This window comes from Macrosteles quadrilineatus, unplaced genomic scaffold, assembly GCF_028750875.1.
Source record: "Macrosteles quadrilineatus isolate MER2022 unplaced genomic scaffold, UCM_ALF_1.0 Scaffold_7__1_contigs__length_78375512, whole genome shotgun sequence".
NCBI classification, from domain to species: domain Eukaryota; kingdom Metazoa; phylum Arthropoda; class Insecta; order Hemiptera; family Cicadellidae; genus Macrosteles; species Macrosteles quadrilineatus.
Window position 1 is genome coordinate 8717278 of NW_026542600.1, and position 19337 is coordinate 8736614.

The following is a 19337-nucleotide window of genomic DNA, read 5'->3' on the forward strand; positions in this document are numbered from 1 at the left end:
GAACATTGTAATTCTAAAAAAAAAGTAAATCGGTCCCGGGGGTTTACCATGAGACCTACGGTAATAACTTGTTCCCTATACTGTAATATATTATGTGAAATTTGCTAAAACGCGTAGTAGAACAATGGATTTAACAAGATATTTTAAGTGCAAACTTCAGATAATTACGTTTTCTCAATATGCATGCATGGGTGATAGTGGACAATTAGTGTAATAAGTGGAGAGTAAATAAAGATACGTCTTATAACACTTAAAACATATATTTACGCTTATATTGTTACTCACAAGACGGTAAATATACAAAAGATGGTAGCCTAAGTGGTGATCGATTTCGATTAGACACTCCAATCATCATCAGACCCAATAGGCGAATGACTAAATGAATGTAATAAATGACAAAAGTACGAATATATCCTTTTCCACCCTTGGAAAAATGCAGGAACTTTGAGTTTTGCACCAACAATTGGCCATTTTATCGGATGGCAGGTCATTGACAATATTGGCATCTATACAATAAAATGTCTACAAGTAATACAAGTAGACCACACCAAAACACTCGTAATTGCATTCGTAATAATTGAAAGTATAATTGAATACTAAGTAACCCTCAGTAACCCCTAAGTACCCCTCATTGAAAGTAACAGTGTCTTCCCGGCTTCCTTCATAATGTTTGTTAGAACAGCTGAGTTGTTCTTAAATTCTAACTCGTAGAGTTAGATTTTTTAGCTATAAGCGATTTAGGTATATGATGGGCTATCTTTGACAATGAACTACAATACTTAGACTTAAGTGTGGAGTGTGATCATATTATCATGAGTCATATTATTATATGTGTCTGTTTGTCATTAGATGTCGTTAAATGTATTTTCAAATAAATAAATGTTCAATAGTTTGTGTTTTTAATTAGTGGCCATGTTGTATTACTTACTTAGAAGTGTTCATTTTAAGGAAAAAATAATTAATATATTAATTTTAAAAGTTTAAAACATCCAGTATTTACTTCCCTTCGACCAAACTTGACTCTTGCTTTCTAGGCTTATCAAATAACGTTAGCTTTTGGAGCCTGTCAACTCTTAGTTGTCAAAATGGACCAAAAAGGTGGTCTATAAAGGTTTATATATTTCTAACTGCTGTCTGTTCTATGAATATGCCAGTTTGTTTGTTTTGATTTAACCTTAAAATTTGACGAGTATGAACACTCACACTACAAAGAAGTCCATTGTCAAGATAGACAAATAACCATCATACCATGCATCATACCATGACTGGCTTGAACACATCTGGTTGAAAAAAATCCAACGATAATTTGTTAGAAAAAATATTATGTGGTACCTGTTTCATAGTAAGGCATTCTAAATGTAAAAAATTTACTTTTTAGTCAACCAGTTATTCTTTATTGAGTGTTGGACATCCCCAATCAACTTTTTAATGCGATATGCCAGGATAAACTTTTTTGGGGGAGGGTAGCTCAGGATTTTTTTATACAAAGCTCCATCAAGTGACACCTCATTTTAAATGCAACAAGTTACAAAGAATATCGGCGAAAACTAGAGGTCTCTACCTCAAAGCAGTGCAAAATGATGGACTTTTTTTGTTTTCATCAACCTCTTTTAAAAAACTCTTCAATATCACCTATTAAAATGTTATAAGATTTTACCAGGAAATACAATTGACTACCACCTTTTTAAGGCGTAAAATTATTAGTTAAGTCAGTCATAATTGCACCTGAGAACCCAAAATGTACCCACATTTTGGGGGCAGCTAAAAATGTTAAATATATTACCTGTAAACTAAAAACCACCCGCCATTTTATACTGGGTTAAGATAGGAAGCTCTAGTTTTTGGCAGTGGGGATTACTCTTTTAGAAAGTTTGAGGCTGCCCACAAAATATCCAATTTTGAGGTCCCAGGCAAAAGTGTCATACCGGCCAAAAAGTACTTTTATAGTTTATCGTTACGGTAATACTGAGTTTAGTTTTATTTCTACACCTCATTAAAAAACTAATAGGGTATATTGATGAATATTTTAAAATGGGATACCTTATGTTGATGAAAAATAAAAAAGGCTCACAGTCTAAAATGAGTTCAGCTAGAGAGTAGAGAGATATATTTTTCACCGATATTTTTTTTAACTAATGGTTTTTAAAATGAGGTGTCACTTGATGGGGTTTTTACCTTTAAATTATTTTAGTTGTTCCCAAAATACCCCGTTTGGGTTTTCCATCAAAATTGGGATATCATCAAAAACTGTACTTATATGCTGCCACTTTATGCACTTATGTAGAGGTCCGCAAATTTTGGTTTTCCTGTAATATCCCATTAACAGTTTAATAGGATATGTCCATACTTATGCCCAACCATGAATAAGGCTATTTAATTATCATAAGTCATTGTCGTTACGGTCTAAACCACCTACGGTTTCTTAACGTTAAGGATTAGTTAAGAATAAATAGTTGAAGAAATGATTACTTTCTTCAGTTAGTTTTTGAATTCCAGTTTCGTTACAAAAACGAACAGATAATGCAACCATCCAGGTGGTATGGACTTGCAAGTAAACTAAATAATAATCATAGCCTGCAATAGTGAGAAAAACACCGTCAGAAACGTATTGGATGGGGAAGTTGGTGCCAAAAATAATAGTTATTTCACCTGTTACCGATAAGCTAAGGAACGTTCCTGTCTGTTCCTGTAAAGTAACGGTTACTTTCCACCCTCAGAGGGAAGGGGTAGACTGTGGTAGGGATAAAAGATGTGGTGGGGGAAGCTCTCCACGTGGTTTTTGCCGTGTCCCCACTCCTTCTTCCCCTCTCCTGGTTTCCCGCGGTTTTGTGTACCTGCCGGATGTGACGACAACATGCTTGTGTCTTTTCCCGCCACCCTGGCGTCTTTGGCGTCGGAAAGTGCAATTGCCGAACTACGTAGTTGATTTAGAAATCAGTTAGCGGATTAATTTTGTGTCCAGAGGCTGTGGTTGAATTGGTCAATTATGCACGGTTAAGGGATTGGTCGAACCTTTTGGCTTAGAATTGTAGTCGAGTACGAGAGCAGGACGTAGTGCCATCCGTGCTCCGAGAAATCTACCCTCAACAAACAAAAGGGTGCATGGTTGGCACCGAGTCCGTGCTCTCCGAAAGTTTCCCTGTAGATTATTTGGGTATGAGGGAAGTAGCAAAGGGGTAATAAGGGGTGTGCGACACAGCAAACTTAGCAAAAACTACAAATAATAAGGGCAAATATAAATATCAATAGCTTTACAGTACTTGATATAAATTCTTAGGTGGGTTACATTCAATTTCAGTTTACTGTAGTTACATACACCGGGCTATAAATCGTATATTTCAATTGGTTTTATCCGATTAACCCTGCACTACTCGCGCCATATCTCATAACATGGATACTCGCGCGGGTGACAGTTGTCCCCCATTTCGTTTTTGTATATATATATATATGTAAAAATATTTGTTTTATAGTAATATTATGTCTCAAAACCTATTAAGTGACTATTTGAGATTATTTATGAATAGTAGTCATGTTTTTTTTCTGTCCAGTATAACTTAAAAATGTTAAATTTTAAAATACGGTATCATTCTTTTTTGACCAAAAATAATTTTACGGATTTTTACCCTTAAAAACATTTGTAATTTTTTTTCAAGGTAACATAGTAAAAATAATTTTTATTTCAAAAAGTAGTTTAATAATGAACACAAACACAGATATTTCTTTGCCAAAATATGTTTTTTATTTTGTAAAAACTGAAATTACTGTAGATATAGCAGTTTCAAATGAAAGTGTGCATCTTTGTAAATCACATGGTATTGAAGGTATGCATAGTTACAAGTGTGTTGAAACATGTGCCGTTTATTCCTCTACTGACATATATCATTTAAAAATAAAAAGCATAAAAAAGCAAAATAAATAATAGAAAAAAATGTACGCAGAACTATATAACTGACAAGAGGTATTGTCTACTCCACAATGTCTGTCCACAATGTTCTTCAATGTCCAACACGTGGTTTTTTGCCTCTATCTGGTCCTCTTCATTGTCATTTTCAATTATATCTTTATCAGAACTATCTACCATCAACATGTCCAGAATTATGGGTCATCACACAATCGCGGGCGCTTCGGTACACTCATAACGGTTGCACTCGCGCGGGGGACACTTGTCACCCAGTCGACTATTGAGCGATATAACACGGGCCACCAACCGGTTCGACGCGCGAAAACACACATAGGAGGGTCTATTGTTTATAACAGAAAGCTACTGAAGATCACACCTCTTTCCCCTATTCGGCGACCGAGCTGTGCCCTAAACAAAAGCGCTGGGTGACAACTGTCACCCGCGCGAGTGTTGCAGGGTTAAAAAAGTTGCCTCTGTATTCTACCTTCTGTCACAGACAATTTCTACCAAGTCCAGACTCCAGAGACAGGGACGCATCTGTCTGCTCAACAAGTTCAATAAATGAAAGCAGTACAATAGTATTAAGCAAACCAAGCTATGGAAATTGTCAGCATAAAACCACTCTCTATCCCAATATCCTGTATCCTATCCTACTCCGATAAGAGCAGCATCACATGTACGCTACGAGTTGTTTATATCGTTGACGAGTATGGTTTGCGTGGAAAACGAAAACTGCTATACGAAACGGATCCAACGATTTCATCTGAACTTTTTTGTTGTAGAAGATAGTTTTGTTCTCAAAATAATATTTATGATGGATTTTGGAAAAATATGTAGGTTAAAAACTATTAGTTAAACCTAAACTGTAATTGAAATGTTATTTTCATACATAGGTCTAATGGGTTACCATGTCGATTTTACAGAAGAACAAGATTTTAAATAAAGATTCATAACATACTGTAGGTTTATAACAAAACACTACACACAAGCTACTAGCACTTTGCTAATACAGTTTGCTACAAAATTGATACAATTTTGAATTATTGTTCAAATTTACAGTAAATGTAATCGTAATATATACTGTAAGCTGAAAACATAATCGTACTTTACATTTTAGCGGAATAATACAAGTTGTAAGCTGCGCAATACAAAGCTACCCCGTGCGTCTTCTGGTCGGCGCCACGGCGGCGCGAAACACAAAGGGACGTCGCGATTACGTCACATCCTGTAGATAAGCGAAGCCGTGGGAATGGGCTGGACACAATTTTTGCGGTTATCGTTTTTAGTGAATTTTTCATAATTATTGAATAAGAAATAAGCATAGAGTATATACCTTGATCAATAACTTTAATTTTGGTCACTACTTTTAAACTAATTTTAAGCCCCCCTTTATGGTATACAGTCAACGTAGGCCTCGTCTTCGTAGCTATTCATTGTAACACGATAACACGAGTAAAAATCATTAGATTTTGATAAAATATAGTACTAATGTCTACACTTACGAGTAGTTGTCCGCAAACATCATGATCGGATCATTTAAACCGGATTTTATGGGTTTTATGACGGGTTTTTATGTGACGAGGATCCCACCACGTGTAGTTTGCACAAACTGTTGGCGCGGAGTTCAAATGAAGCCCACAATATTACAATTGTTATGGCACTGCAGCTGTGTAGTGTTGAAACTAGTGCTTGTGCTTGACAAACGGTGGTCCCTTGAAGATGGTTGGTCCAGGATAGTTGCCCGGGTTGCCCCCAGTACACTCTCGCCGAGGCAAGGCGAGCGTTGGCGAGTGCGAGAGTGTACTCGGTGCGCTCGTCTTCTCTCGCCTTGACTCGGGTCGCCTCGCCTCGCCTAGCCTCGTGCTCGCCGGCGCTCCGTCTGGAGTCGGTTTTTTGACACGAGTCAAAGGACCCCGAGACTGCACGAGTGGCGAGCGCGAGGCGCCCCAGTTCATTCTCGCCTTGTCTCGTGGTTAGTTCAGCTGTGCGTGGATAGTTTGTGCTTGCATTTTGTGTTAAAAGTAAACATGGATTGGTCAAATGACACAGTTCTTGACTTTTTAGAAGCCTACCATGGTGAGTCGTTATTGTGGGACCCAACACACGTACAACACAAGGACAAACGTAAACTAACAGATGCTTGGTGCCGTTTGAGCGTAAAACTCAACCGTCCAGTAACCGAATTGAAGAAAAAGAAAGAATCTTTAATGGCCACTTTTAGGGGTCATCTTCGGAAGAAAAAGGCGTCAATTCGGTCAGGAGCTGGTGCTGACGAAGTCTACAAGCCACTATGGTTCGCCTATGAATATATGGAACAGTTCCTTGCACCAGTGTATGAAATTACAGCAATTGTAATTAGTGTCACCTTTTCAGGCTCTAATGCAATCGGTTTTTTGAATACTCTGAACTTAGAAGATAAAATTCCAAAAGAATTTTCTACTATTACTCGTGATCTCGACAATCTATCGTTAAATATTCGTTTTACAGATCCATACTCATGTTCACCTGGATAAGGTTTCATCAAATGTGTACTTAGAGCAAAAGCACCATCGCCAAGAAATGTATAAGGTATAGCAACTTGAGAACCAGGTAAAGGGCACGGTGGGGGAATGTTAAGTTCACCATCACACATCTTTTTCCACAAAACACTGTTTTTCAGAACACCACCATCACTGATTCTCCCTTGGCTACCAATGTCAGCAAACATGAACTGATACTTACTGTCAACAAGTGCCAAGAGAACAATACTAAAGGTTTTCTTGTAATTGTAATAATCGGACCCACTACAAGCAGGACTTAACATGGCAACATGTTTGCCATCTATGGCACCTATAGCGTGCGGAAAATTCTCTCTGAATCCTTTTTCAACGTCCAGCCATTCGTCTGCACTTGATGGCATCTGAAAATAAACGTAAAATTGTAATATAATAATAATAGTGTCACAATTAATGTTTTTTTTTTTATTTCTAGGTCCAGATCGTTGAAAATGCGACAGAAGATGATCTGGGGGCGTATGAAAATGTTGATTCACCTGAACCAATCGCAGCGCAGCAACCATCACTTTCAGCGCCTTCATCACCTCCTTCTACTCAAATATCACGTCCACCGTCTGCGCCACCCCGTCCACAGTCTGCATCATGCATAACATCTTCGACACCACTGTCACAGTCGCAGCAGACGATCCGGCGGCGAAGACTCCCTCCGGAACTCCAGCAAGCAGAGAATCAAATGTCTCAAGCTTTTAACATGCTGCAAAACGTTGTTTCGAACAAGCGTGTTGCAAATGAACCAGACGAATGTGACTTATTCGGCCAGATGATAGCCAAAAAGTTAAAAAAAACTCGCAGCTGAGGAACGTGACTTAATAATGTACGACATACATGGTATGTTTATTCGGGCAACACATCGTACAAATACCCCTCCTCAAACAATCTCCTCGCCCGGAAATTCTCGTCCTTCGTCTTCAGCATCGTCCTCAACATATGTGCCAGGTCATCGAAGCCCACAACAATTCACTACTATGAATCAACAACATGCATTGTCATCAGTAAACAATCAAGGCAGTGCCAACCTTGTCCACTCTGGTTTTATTGGAGATTATCAACCACACAGGCCTGTGAACACACAGTTATCAACCGCAGACATGCTTGCTTCAGCAATTGGAATGACATTTGAAGGAAACTTATAAAAACTGTGTTACGTTCCTAGTTTTTTCATTGTCCATACGTCAATTAGGAAATATACATCTTTTGATTAATTATTAAACTTTATACATTACTGTGTTAAAATATTGTGGTTAAATATAATCAATCAATCGATATTACAGACTTATTTATAGTACATAACTTCTGTAGACTGTGTTTATACAACATGTAAGTAACTTTTCAATAATAAAACTTTTCATAAAATGTCTTTGTTAATATATCATTAAAAACTTACCTTTATATGTCCGTTTAAAACTTCAATCAGAGCTTTGCAAACATCTGGTACAATTTTTGATATTATTTCACTTGAAACTTTAAATAAATAGTGTAAACTCTTGAAACTGTCACCAGTTGCTAAAAATCTCAAGGTTACAGCAAGACGAACTTTCGGAGGAATGGCAGCTCGTAGTTGGGTGTCCTTTTTGGCGATCATTGGTGACACTTTGTTCAACAAAAACTCAAAATCTGTGTATGACATTCTTGTAAAGTTTTCAAATTCTCCGGATGGCTCAATAAGTAGTTCGGTGAACATTTGTTGCATTGATTGTCTGAAACAAAAGTTAGTGTTAACAATTTCTTACATTAATAACTGACATTATTATTTGTACGTTGTTAATAACTAGTGTAAATTCAAAGAAAACAGTTTAACATAATGAAATAATTATCATTATTTATCCCAATATAAAAATAATCGTTAGGTTGCTAACAATGTTTAATTAATTTACCTTTTGATTTGTAATGAAAATAATGACAAAGATGATATTTAATTATATCATAAACTCTAGTACTTTTCCTTACACAAATTTATTACATTTCAATAAACAACTTACAAAGATAAATAATATTTTAGTATATAATGCAATTTACGATAGTACCCTATTAAACGTAAAGTTTGTGGCAGAATCTAGTTTACTGATTGTTGTGTACGGGACTCTAGTACCGTATATTAAGTTATAAATATTAAGTTTTTTGGTTTACCTAGTTCTGTTCCGATGAATTGCCTTCATCCACCATCTCCTTCTGGCCCATGGCTTGCTGACTTTTTTCTTGTGATGAATGTAAACATAATTATAATAAGCATATGCACAAAACAAGGTTAAAGTTGCTACTTCCACATCTATGTTTGCCTCCATTTTGACTGCAAGACAACGCGAGAGTGTGCACGGTTACCTCGCATAAGCTCTCGCCCGAATTACTCGGCGAGTGCCTCGGCGAGGCGCCTCGGCGAACGTCTCGGCGAGAGTGTACTGGGGGCGTAGGAGAGGAGAAGTGTGGCTCGAAGATGTGGTGGGCCTCTGGTACTGGTCCCGAAGTAATGCAGCATCCCTCAGAATTTCTCCCGTTGGCTTGGAAACTAGCACGTCTTGATGCTGCGGTCCCTGTACCCATGACCCCAGATTAGGGATGAACCACCCCCGGGCATAAAGTTTAGCAGGATACGTCCGAGAATGGAACACTACGAACACTCACCTAACTTCCCTCATACAGTTTTTGATTTGATTGTAATGAAATACACCTTTTGGTACAATTCAATCTTCCACTCTATGACCATTTTATGAACATAGCAAAATTTTGTCTACAAGCTGTTGTTCGGGAGTCTCTATATATTTGTTGACCCGGGTCAACAAATTCCATACATTTAGCAAAATAACCACTTAGAATGTAGGTACTTGTATTTACATGAAACTTGGAACGATGGTATGTCAACATGTATTCTACACGTATGTAAAATTTGGTACCGATTAACAAATATTTACCTAACAAAAAACCGCCATAAATAGCTAACTTTATTTTGTTGGCCCGGGTCATTTGCCAAAAAAGGTACCGGTCCGGTACTTGGGGTATACATGAAACTTGGAACGTATTTTATTAACAAAAACCACCGCGTTGGTTTTTTGATAATAAAATACGTAAATATTTTGCTATAGTAAATAAAGTTTACATACGAGTAGAATACATGTTGATATACCTTCGCTCCAAATTTCACGTAAATATCTACATTCTAAGTGGTAATTTTGCCAAATGTATTGAATTTGTTGACCTTGGTCAACAAAATAAAATAAGCTAGGCTGTTAACGGCGGTTTTTCCTAAACCTTTTGATAAACCTTCGTTCAAAGTTTCATGTTTATAGCTTAATTCTAAGTACCTTTTTTACGATTAACCCGGGTCAAAAAAATTGTTATTTACGGTGGGTTTTCGTTAATATAATAGTTAAATATTTTTTAATCGTTACCAAACTTTGCATACGTATAGAATACATGTTCATATACCTTCGTTCCAAGTTTCATGTAAATATCTACATTCTAAGTAGTTAAATTGCTAAATGTATAGAATTTGTTGTTCCAGTTGACTTAGGTATCAGAATCAAACAACAGGTAGTTAATTAGGATAAATAAATGTTTATTGAAACCTTGAGCCAACATACAGCTTTCAATAACTGCAGAATTTTGTTTAACTCACAAAATTGCACTATTTTATAATCACATTAATTCAATCACATCATTAATTTATTTCATATTTGCATTAAGAGCTATCTACGGTAGCTTAATTAAATTCAATCAATTCAAAAATTCTCTTCAATTTAATACGAGTTTATATATTTTAACATGAACGGATGGATTATCTCATGAAACTGTTATAAACACACGATGGTTTAATATCTACCTACTTTTGGTAAATGAATTAACATCAACATTTTGATCATAGATGAAATTGCAAATCTACCACCACTTGTTATGAAAGTTACAAGCTTTTAATGATTTTCGTTTTCAATTTGACACATGAATAACTTCTTGATCAGCATCGTACGTGTTAATAAATTACCTGAAAAAACTAACAAATTATACGTCTAATAACACTAGTAAGTTACTAGTGTTATTAGACGTATAATTTGTTGGTTTGGTAATTTGACACAACAACTTAACACATCCCAAACTGACCCTACCAAGTATAATTTTTTTCTTAGATTGTGTCCACATAATTTTGCTCTGAATTCCTCAAATGAGAAATGTACATGTAGGCAAACAACGCCCATTTGGTTTCGTTTAAATTTGGAAATCGGAACTCATTTTATTATATTTACATAGAATATAATAAATTTAAACACCAATGATGTTTATAATCTATTATAAGGGCCAATAAGTGTGATATTCCTAATCCTTCCAACCGCTAATAATCTAGTTGTGCTTGGAACTTAGCAGTATATAGCATTGACTATACACAGAATATACTTCCCACATAATGTAAATATTTCAAGCCAAGAAAATAGATTAGCCCAGGATCATCTCACCAGAGGGTACTAGTGTATTGGGTTTTATATTAATTATTGAAATCAATGCAGTATCATAGCAAACAGCTGATTGATTACTTGACACAGAATATTGTCAATAGTCGGTAGACCATCTCAACAGATTGCACCACGTTTTTTGGCTTCAAATGTTTACATTACATGGGATGGGAAGTCTATTCTGTGTAGCCTCTAGCATTGGTTACTTATACCTACTAACAGTCCAAGGTAGTTTTGTGGGCAAGGTGATGATGGTGGGATGGGGGTGCGGAGCGGGGCTATAGAATACATGTATTCTATAGCCCCGGGTGCGGAGGCGAAAATACGCGCCATTTTTTATCAGTAAACACACTACTACTAAGACGCGCGACTCCCGCCCCTACGCACGCGCAGGGGCGAGCTACATGACCTTGGGACCAGTGTTGCCTAGCCAGAAACCATACTTGATATCATTTTGTATTCTGGTTCATGAGAGATATTCGGGATATGAACATTTATGTCGACATTATTTCCATCACATACAAATCTTAAAATAAACCCCCTAACGTAACAAGAAAATAATTACCATGTTTTTAACTTATAGCTCCCTAACACCAACAATAATATTGAATATGTTAACTATAGCGTGGTTCAGGGCAGTACACTTGGGCCTGTATTATTTTAAAATATAAATCATATTTCAGAACTTAATATTTTTGTAAGCTTTTCTTATTTGCTGATGACACTATTATGAACAGCTGAAAAACTTGGCTTGAGGCCTGCAACAAAGTTTGCACGACCTAATGGAAACCAAGTTGTGGTTGAATCAGAAAATACTCTCTTTATATTAATCAAAATCAATGTTTATGCCAATTCCGTTTAAAATATGACACGCGTTGTTTAACATATATGTAATGCAAACGGTTAATTTAAGGCACCGGACCATTAGGATCAGTTGCAGTTCTTTTAATCTATGGTTATTGGTTGCAGTTAAGATTTGACGTAAGGATGATAACTACTGTTCTTAATTAGGCGTGAATCGTGAAACAGAAACATATGATTTAAGAAAATTGTCAACATTTTGATTAATTTAAAAATATTTGAGAGTACAGTAAAACGAGGATTTCCGTCGGTTTTGGCGAGGAAGAGGTCGATAGATTGGCAACACTGTTTTGGACATCGAGCCGAACATATAGATTTTTTACATATTATATACAGCTTTGTACGAGCTTCAAATCAGTTAAAAATAGTAATCAGGGATCTTACGAGAAATCAAAATACGAAACATAAAGTGAATGAATTTTCTGTGTAATATGCAATCCAATTTCATTTTATTTCATCATTACCCTCGAGTGGTATTTGGGAAAACCCTTAAGATTAGCAGTTTAAATATTTACCTTAGTTCATCTCAATAATTCGTTTGCCATCTCAATAATTCGTATTGCTTAACACTGATCCGATGGCCAGTCAAAAATAAATAAGCGTTTAGTTGAGCGTTTTTGACCATGGGAACGGGGTTTTATGGGTAAAATTGGGTTTTCATCTTTGACCCTAAAACATGGAATTTCTCAATTTCTTTCCAAACCATTTTGTAGAGCTTAAAAATACAAATAATTTTGTATGTTGAAGTGTTTTTGTACGGTTATTGGTTACGGAGAAAATTCAAAAAATTGCAAAACTCCATGGTATTCTTATGGCGATTAAGTAAACTGTTTTAATTTTCTCATTTATATATTTTGATCAAGTTGCCATATGGATTTACTTTACACTAAGCTATTAATATTTTACTAAAAACACCCTATCTGTAGTAGCAAACCTAGGTACTCATTAAACCTAATGTTATTGAAATACATTTAAGTGAAAATCAAATGAGGCAAATGGAAATTCGCGTAGTCAGGTTTGCTGCGGTGGGGGTATTTTTGTTTACTAAGAATCCGGTTACTAGAATTTGTACATGTCAATAATAGTTGATTTATTGATTTATTCACTGGAATCACAGCTGGAAACTTAATATCAAACCTTTCTTGGCAAGACCAATAATTTACTTTTTACGTATTTTATAACTCTTCGAGCTTTGGAAAACACCATGTTGTGTCTTATTTTCAATAATTTCCCAATTTCGCTAAACCTAATAGATAACTATTCAACAATGCATATCAGCTGATCGGCAACGAAGTCAAGAAAACGATGATTACTATCCGGCATCATTGTTTTCTTGACTTGATTGGTCATTAAAAGGTATCACAGTACTTTTCATATGGGCTGCGGCTGCGTTAAAATTACCCTGTACGTTAAGGCTTGTCGCACACTACGGCAGACCAGCTCAGGCAGATCAGGTCAGACCGCTCAGGTCCGGCAGTTTTCTCACACACTACGTCCGGTCAGTCCGCTCAGCTCAGGCGTTTTTTGAGCGCCAACCTCAGTCAGTAGTCGGTACAAACTACTGTTTATATATATATACAAACTACTGTATGGTAACACATATTACTTACAATCTTCATTCAGATTTGTAGATATTTCCTCCCACGCGGAATCCTTCATCCCTATTTTGTAGTAGTCTTTGTGCGACAAGTCGTACAACATACCATAGCCCTGTACTGCAGAAATTAATCTTTCATCAAAACTCATCTTGAACTACTGCTTGAACTAATCACAGCAACTAATCACAGAACTGTGTACCGCACGAGCTATTGCACAACACTGGTTCGCTGGCCGCGGGCCGGCGTCTCGCTCCGGCAAAAATCGCTCGCTGACCGAAAAGTGCCGGAGACGGTCTGACCGGACTGAACTGAGCGGTCTGACCTGACGTAGTGTGCGGCTCTACATTTGAATACATGGCTTCCGAATTTTGCCGGAACGGTCTGACCTGATCTGCCTGAGCTGGTCTGCCGTAGTGTGCGACAAGCCTAAGACTTTGAAAAACGTTTTACTTCAAGAAGCTTGTCGGAATAACCCCAAATTAAAAATACCCCCGCCGCAGCAAACCTGCAGACTAAGCGAATTTCCATTTGACTGATCGGATTTACACTGAAATGTCTACTTAAAAATATAACATTTATTCTTGATTTAAATAGAATTAGTTTAACAAGTACTTAGGTTTGCTGCATCAGGGAGGGTAAAACTGTTTTTTTTGTTTTTTTTTGTAAAATGTGAATAGTTAGTAAGGAATGAAAACATTTTCCAAATTTGATCAAAATATGTTCACAAACAAGCAAACTACAACAGTTTACTTATTCTCCATAAGAATAACATGGGAATTTTAAATTTACAATTTTTTTTAATTTTCTCCGTAACCATTAGGCGCATAATAACGCTTCAATATACTAAGTTATTTGTTTTTTTAAGCTCTACAAAATGGTTTGGAAAGAAATTGCTAAATTTTATGTTTTTTGGGTCAAAAATGGGGAAAACCTATTTTTACCCCATAAAACCCCCCGTAAACCCCCGTTCCCATGGTCCGATCATGCTGGATCGCGAACTCGTTCGAATAAACGTACGTTTACACGTTTGTACCAAATTTCATCAAAATCGGATTATTTTTGCTCGAGTTATCGTGCTGACGGACACATATATATATTTATATATATATATATAAATATATATATATATATATGAATTTGAACGGATGGTGTTTTTGGCCTCTAGGGACCTCAAAACGAAAAAAAATCGGTCCCGCGTCCAGGTCTTACCATGAGTACTACGGTAATAGCTTATTCCCTATATGGGAAATTCGCTAAAAGAGCCAACGTAACACTTTCAACAACGGTGAAAGCTTCCTGGCAAACCTCTTTGGACTTCGAGTTACTGCGAATCGCACTCTTTCAACGTTTGCTTGAGTGAAAAGAGTTTTACGGAACCCACCGATTATTTTAGGGTTAAACTGTTATACTAAATGATTTTATCATATTCCCTATCCTTTTCCGATCTGGACCAGCGCCAATTTGACCAAGTATGGAACGTGGTCCAAACAATCTCTGGGTGTTTGCAAAAGAATCACTATTTAAAAAACAGGTTTCCACATCAAAATCTCAGAGTTAATAGCCTCAGACACAATGTTTACTAAAATTGGCATATTTTAATTGATGTTATAAGCACAGCTGTTCATTCATTGTTGCTTTACTTATGGTGTGACAACAAAAGTACACCGCCTCACCCTGTACTTTGGATTGACGCAGAGCTTCGGTCTCGTGTTGTACGTAGGGCACTGATGAAGTCTCTGGCGCCAAGCTGGCGATCATTCAGCCGCCAACAATCAAGCTACTGACGAAGATTTGCCGACTATAGCCATCGTGCAGCTTAAGTCATGTGGAATTTACACTCTCCCAATTGTGTCCGTTTTTAGCTCAAAGTGCTTGAATAAAGATCTTGGTAAAATTGTCAAAAAGAGATAAAAACACCGAAGTTCAAATTAGCTCTATTGCTTACATTTCGTTTGGATAGAGGTACGCGTTAGATTATTTTTGGAGGTAAAACTCTCTGGGTTTGGGATCCATTGTAGACCTAGAACTACAATTAAATGCTAATCAGGGGTGTGAAAATGTACAGGATACTTTATAAAGTTAATATCTGATAAGAGCTTGTCATTGAAACAGTCCTTTCGGAGCTGGAAACCTTCTATTTTTAATATGGGAGTTACATTATTTTTCTACTCAATTTCGTGTGAAAATGTTAACATGGGCAATTCCTTTTGTATTTACAGGGGTTGCAGATGTACCATCAACCTTTCTAATATTGTAAGAAACTATATCTTTAATTGTCATTTAATTATTACAAGAGTTTAGAAAAGAACAGGTTGATGCATATGGAAGTCAATGCTCTTACAATCACATCATTTCAATTAGAAGCGTGGATATTTAATAAAAGTACAGTATCCAATACTGAAGTAAGTCTCGATTTGTAGCACAAGCAGTTGAGGGTGAGTGTAGTGCGCGTTATCACTAACAACAGCTGATTGCGATGTTCAGCGGTGTGGAGGGGTGGGAGGGGAGGGAGGGGGTTGCTGCCACCGATTTGCCCTTGGGACGTGTCTAGGTTGATAAAAATGTATGAGGTTTTTCCTACACTTCCTACTTTTACTAGTACTTTCTTTAAATTTATGTACGACCAGTAGTTAAAACAATAAGTGTTCGTTTGTATAAAATTAAATATATCTTATAGCGCAAGTTTCCAAAATGCAGAGCCCAAATATATGGAGTGGTTATCACTACGATGTGTACAATTGTTTCTGATCCATTGTAACATTTTTGGACCTCTAGAATTCTGGTTTGCTTTCTACGCAAACTACGTAGTAAAATTCAATAACACAGGATTATTGTCGAAAGGACCACAGAAAACATACTACTATATCCCAGGACTGACATCTAGGATAGCAGACCTGTGCTCTCAAAACTGTGAAATAATAAGTCTAACGCGAGTTGCATATACTACTTAACCTACGACAGTTTTTAATTACTAGCAATCACTACTCATAACTTCTAAGAGAGGTTATGTTTTCGTTTATTGCCATTGCCACTGAAAGTGATGCAACGACTTATTGTATAACCAGCTTATGATTGATTTCATGTAATTACATGTTTGTAAAACTTTGTTAAATAATACGTTACTTTTTCAGGGAATAGGTTCTGCTAGGAGCATTCTTACCATAAATACTGTATCAGGTACAATTAGTAAATATTGCACATTTGTTGGACAACTGAATAATATAGTGAAACAGTTAATTTACAGTTAGATTTCAGCATCGAATATGTGGTCCACAACGAGTTGGGTGAAAAAGTGGTTAAGAGGTTTTCAAAATAAACCAGAAGCACGTTTTCAATTAAACCTTATTTTGTTTCGCCCATTTAATGAATTGCTGGTATGTAATTTCATACCTTTGTTTCTATTATGGTGGTAAAAGATTCGCACAAACAGTTTGTGCTCTCATTTTAGCGAATTTCCCTATAGGGAAGTAGCTATTACCGTAGGTCTCATGGTAAGACTTAGGCCCGGGACCGATTTACTTTTTCATTTTAATGTCCCCAGAGGCCAAAAACACCATTCGTTCAAATTTTTATATATGTATATATATATATATATATAGGTATATATATAGATTTATATATATATATATGTGTCCGTGAACACGATAACTTGAGTAATTTTTATCCGATTTTGATGACATTTGGTTTGAAGGTGTAAGGCGGGATAAACTTGAATGAGTTCGCGATCCAGCATGATCGGACCATGGGAACAGGGTTTTATGGGGGGTTTTATGGGGTAAAAATGGGTTTTTCTCACTTTTTACCCTCAAAACACAAAATTTCCCAATTTTTCTCCAAACCTTCTTAAAGAGCTTAAAAAAACAAACAATTCAGTATATCAAAGTGTTTTTGTACGGTTATTGGTTACGGAGAAAACTAAAAAAATGGTAAATTTAAAATTCCCATGTTATTCTTATGGAGAATATTGTAAAATGTTGTAGTTTGCTTGTTTATGGATATATTTTGATCAAAGTTGGCAAATTTATTTATTTTATAGTAAGCTATCAATATTTTACTAAAAACACACTACTTTATTAGTTTCCTTGTAGCAGCAAACCTAGGTACTCGTTAAACCTAATAATGTTATTTAAATAGATCAATTGAAAATCAATTCGGACAAATGGAAGTTCGCTTAGACGGCAGGTTTGCTGCGGCGGGGGTATTCATCTCGTCAACGTCACTTTCACTAACTGACATTTTTAAATCAGTTTAATCCACCTTCCTTTAACTTCCACCAACTTAGGTTAAGAATACGCGAGTATCAACAGGAACAAGTCGGATCAACAATTAAAACTGATTGTCAACTGATCAGCTGATTAGTTTATGTTCGAACCATTACAATTTTACTTCTTTTCTCTCAACCCTTAAACCTCATTGGTCCGTTACCCGTATTGTTATTCAAAAAACTATGCTTTTATGAAATGAAACTATGCGTACTGAAATGGCTACTTTAATAAACGATCCTAGGTAAAATGCCTTAAACTATTTGCATTTACTTCGTAGCAAGTGGGCATGTCATTTAGGTGGTTAATATGCAACGATTTTAACAACCTTGAATTATAATAACGGTTTGTGAGGGTTTCAACTTCTCAATGCGCTAGTTGAACTGTTGAATACTTCGACTACCAGAGAAACTAAGATAATATGGAACCTGGAAACTGAATAAATTCTCGACTACTGTTTAGAACTTCATCTCCAAAACCACCTTTTTCTTTAAATCTGGACTGAATCTTGCGTTTAGATCTAGAGATTATTCATAACTTCGAAACCCTCTATTACCAAAATTTGAGTTTACAAAGATAACATGGGAAAAATCCAGTAGCCGCAAAGATTTGATGTTGACTGCAATAAAACAATTTAATATACAAAACAAATCATCTGCTCATGTAGCTTGTTTAGTGCAATGAATTTTGTTTCTAATCGAAATCGATCCCAGCTTACCATTTTTGACATGAATTTGATATGTAAGTAAACAGTATTGTGTAAATATGCGTTTCAAATGTTACTAGGGATTTTTAGTTTATTTTATTTTTATTAATTAGTTTATTAAATCTCTGGATTTAAAGACGCTAATCACGGGATTTCTAGGTATCAACCCAACCGGGATCCCTGGATTGAGACCCCCTACTACACATATAATGTCATTATTTATATGTTTTTCGGGATTTCTAACAGAGTGATCTAGTTCGGGCTATTGACAACGTCAAATTCAACCAAAACGTTCCGGCTTCTACCATTTTGGTTAGCCACTGTAAATTAAGTAAAAGTTTTACTTTATTGTAAGTATGTAAATGGTAACAAGAAATAGTATTTTAGAAGTTAGCCTCGAAGTTAACGTCGAATATATTAACATTGGTGTAAATACCTGCTTCGTAGTAATCCTAATTATTGCTAGTGTTGCAACTAGTTTCGACTTTCTACAAAGTCATCTTCATTCCTTACTACAGTTACCGTTTTGTTCGTTTTAATCGTGTTAAATGTGCCGTTTTTATGTTTTAATGTGTTCGTGTTCGTGTTTTTATATACTTTATGTGTAATGACGACCTTCATATGAAGTGACCACCCTTTGACATCCTTGACGCCTGAAGATGACTTTGTAGAAAGTCGAAACTAGTTGCAACACTAGCAACAATCAGGATTACTACGAAGCAGGTATTTACACCAATTTAACGTAACAAGAAAGATATAGCACTCCTTTATATCATAACTAAGAAATGTCCTTATTAACCAATTAGATGAATATTATTCACTAAACCAATGTACACGCACTACAATAACAAGTTTATTGATCAGACGATTAATATTAATAAATACACCAACATTTAAACTGTGATAAACGTTGATTATCGACTTGTTTATATGTTTATGTGTCCAGGCCGAGTTGAAAAAATACTTATCTGTCGTTCCTTTGAAATTCCTGGATTGGAAAATAACCGATCCATCGATT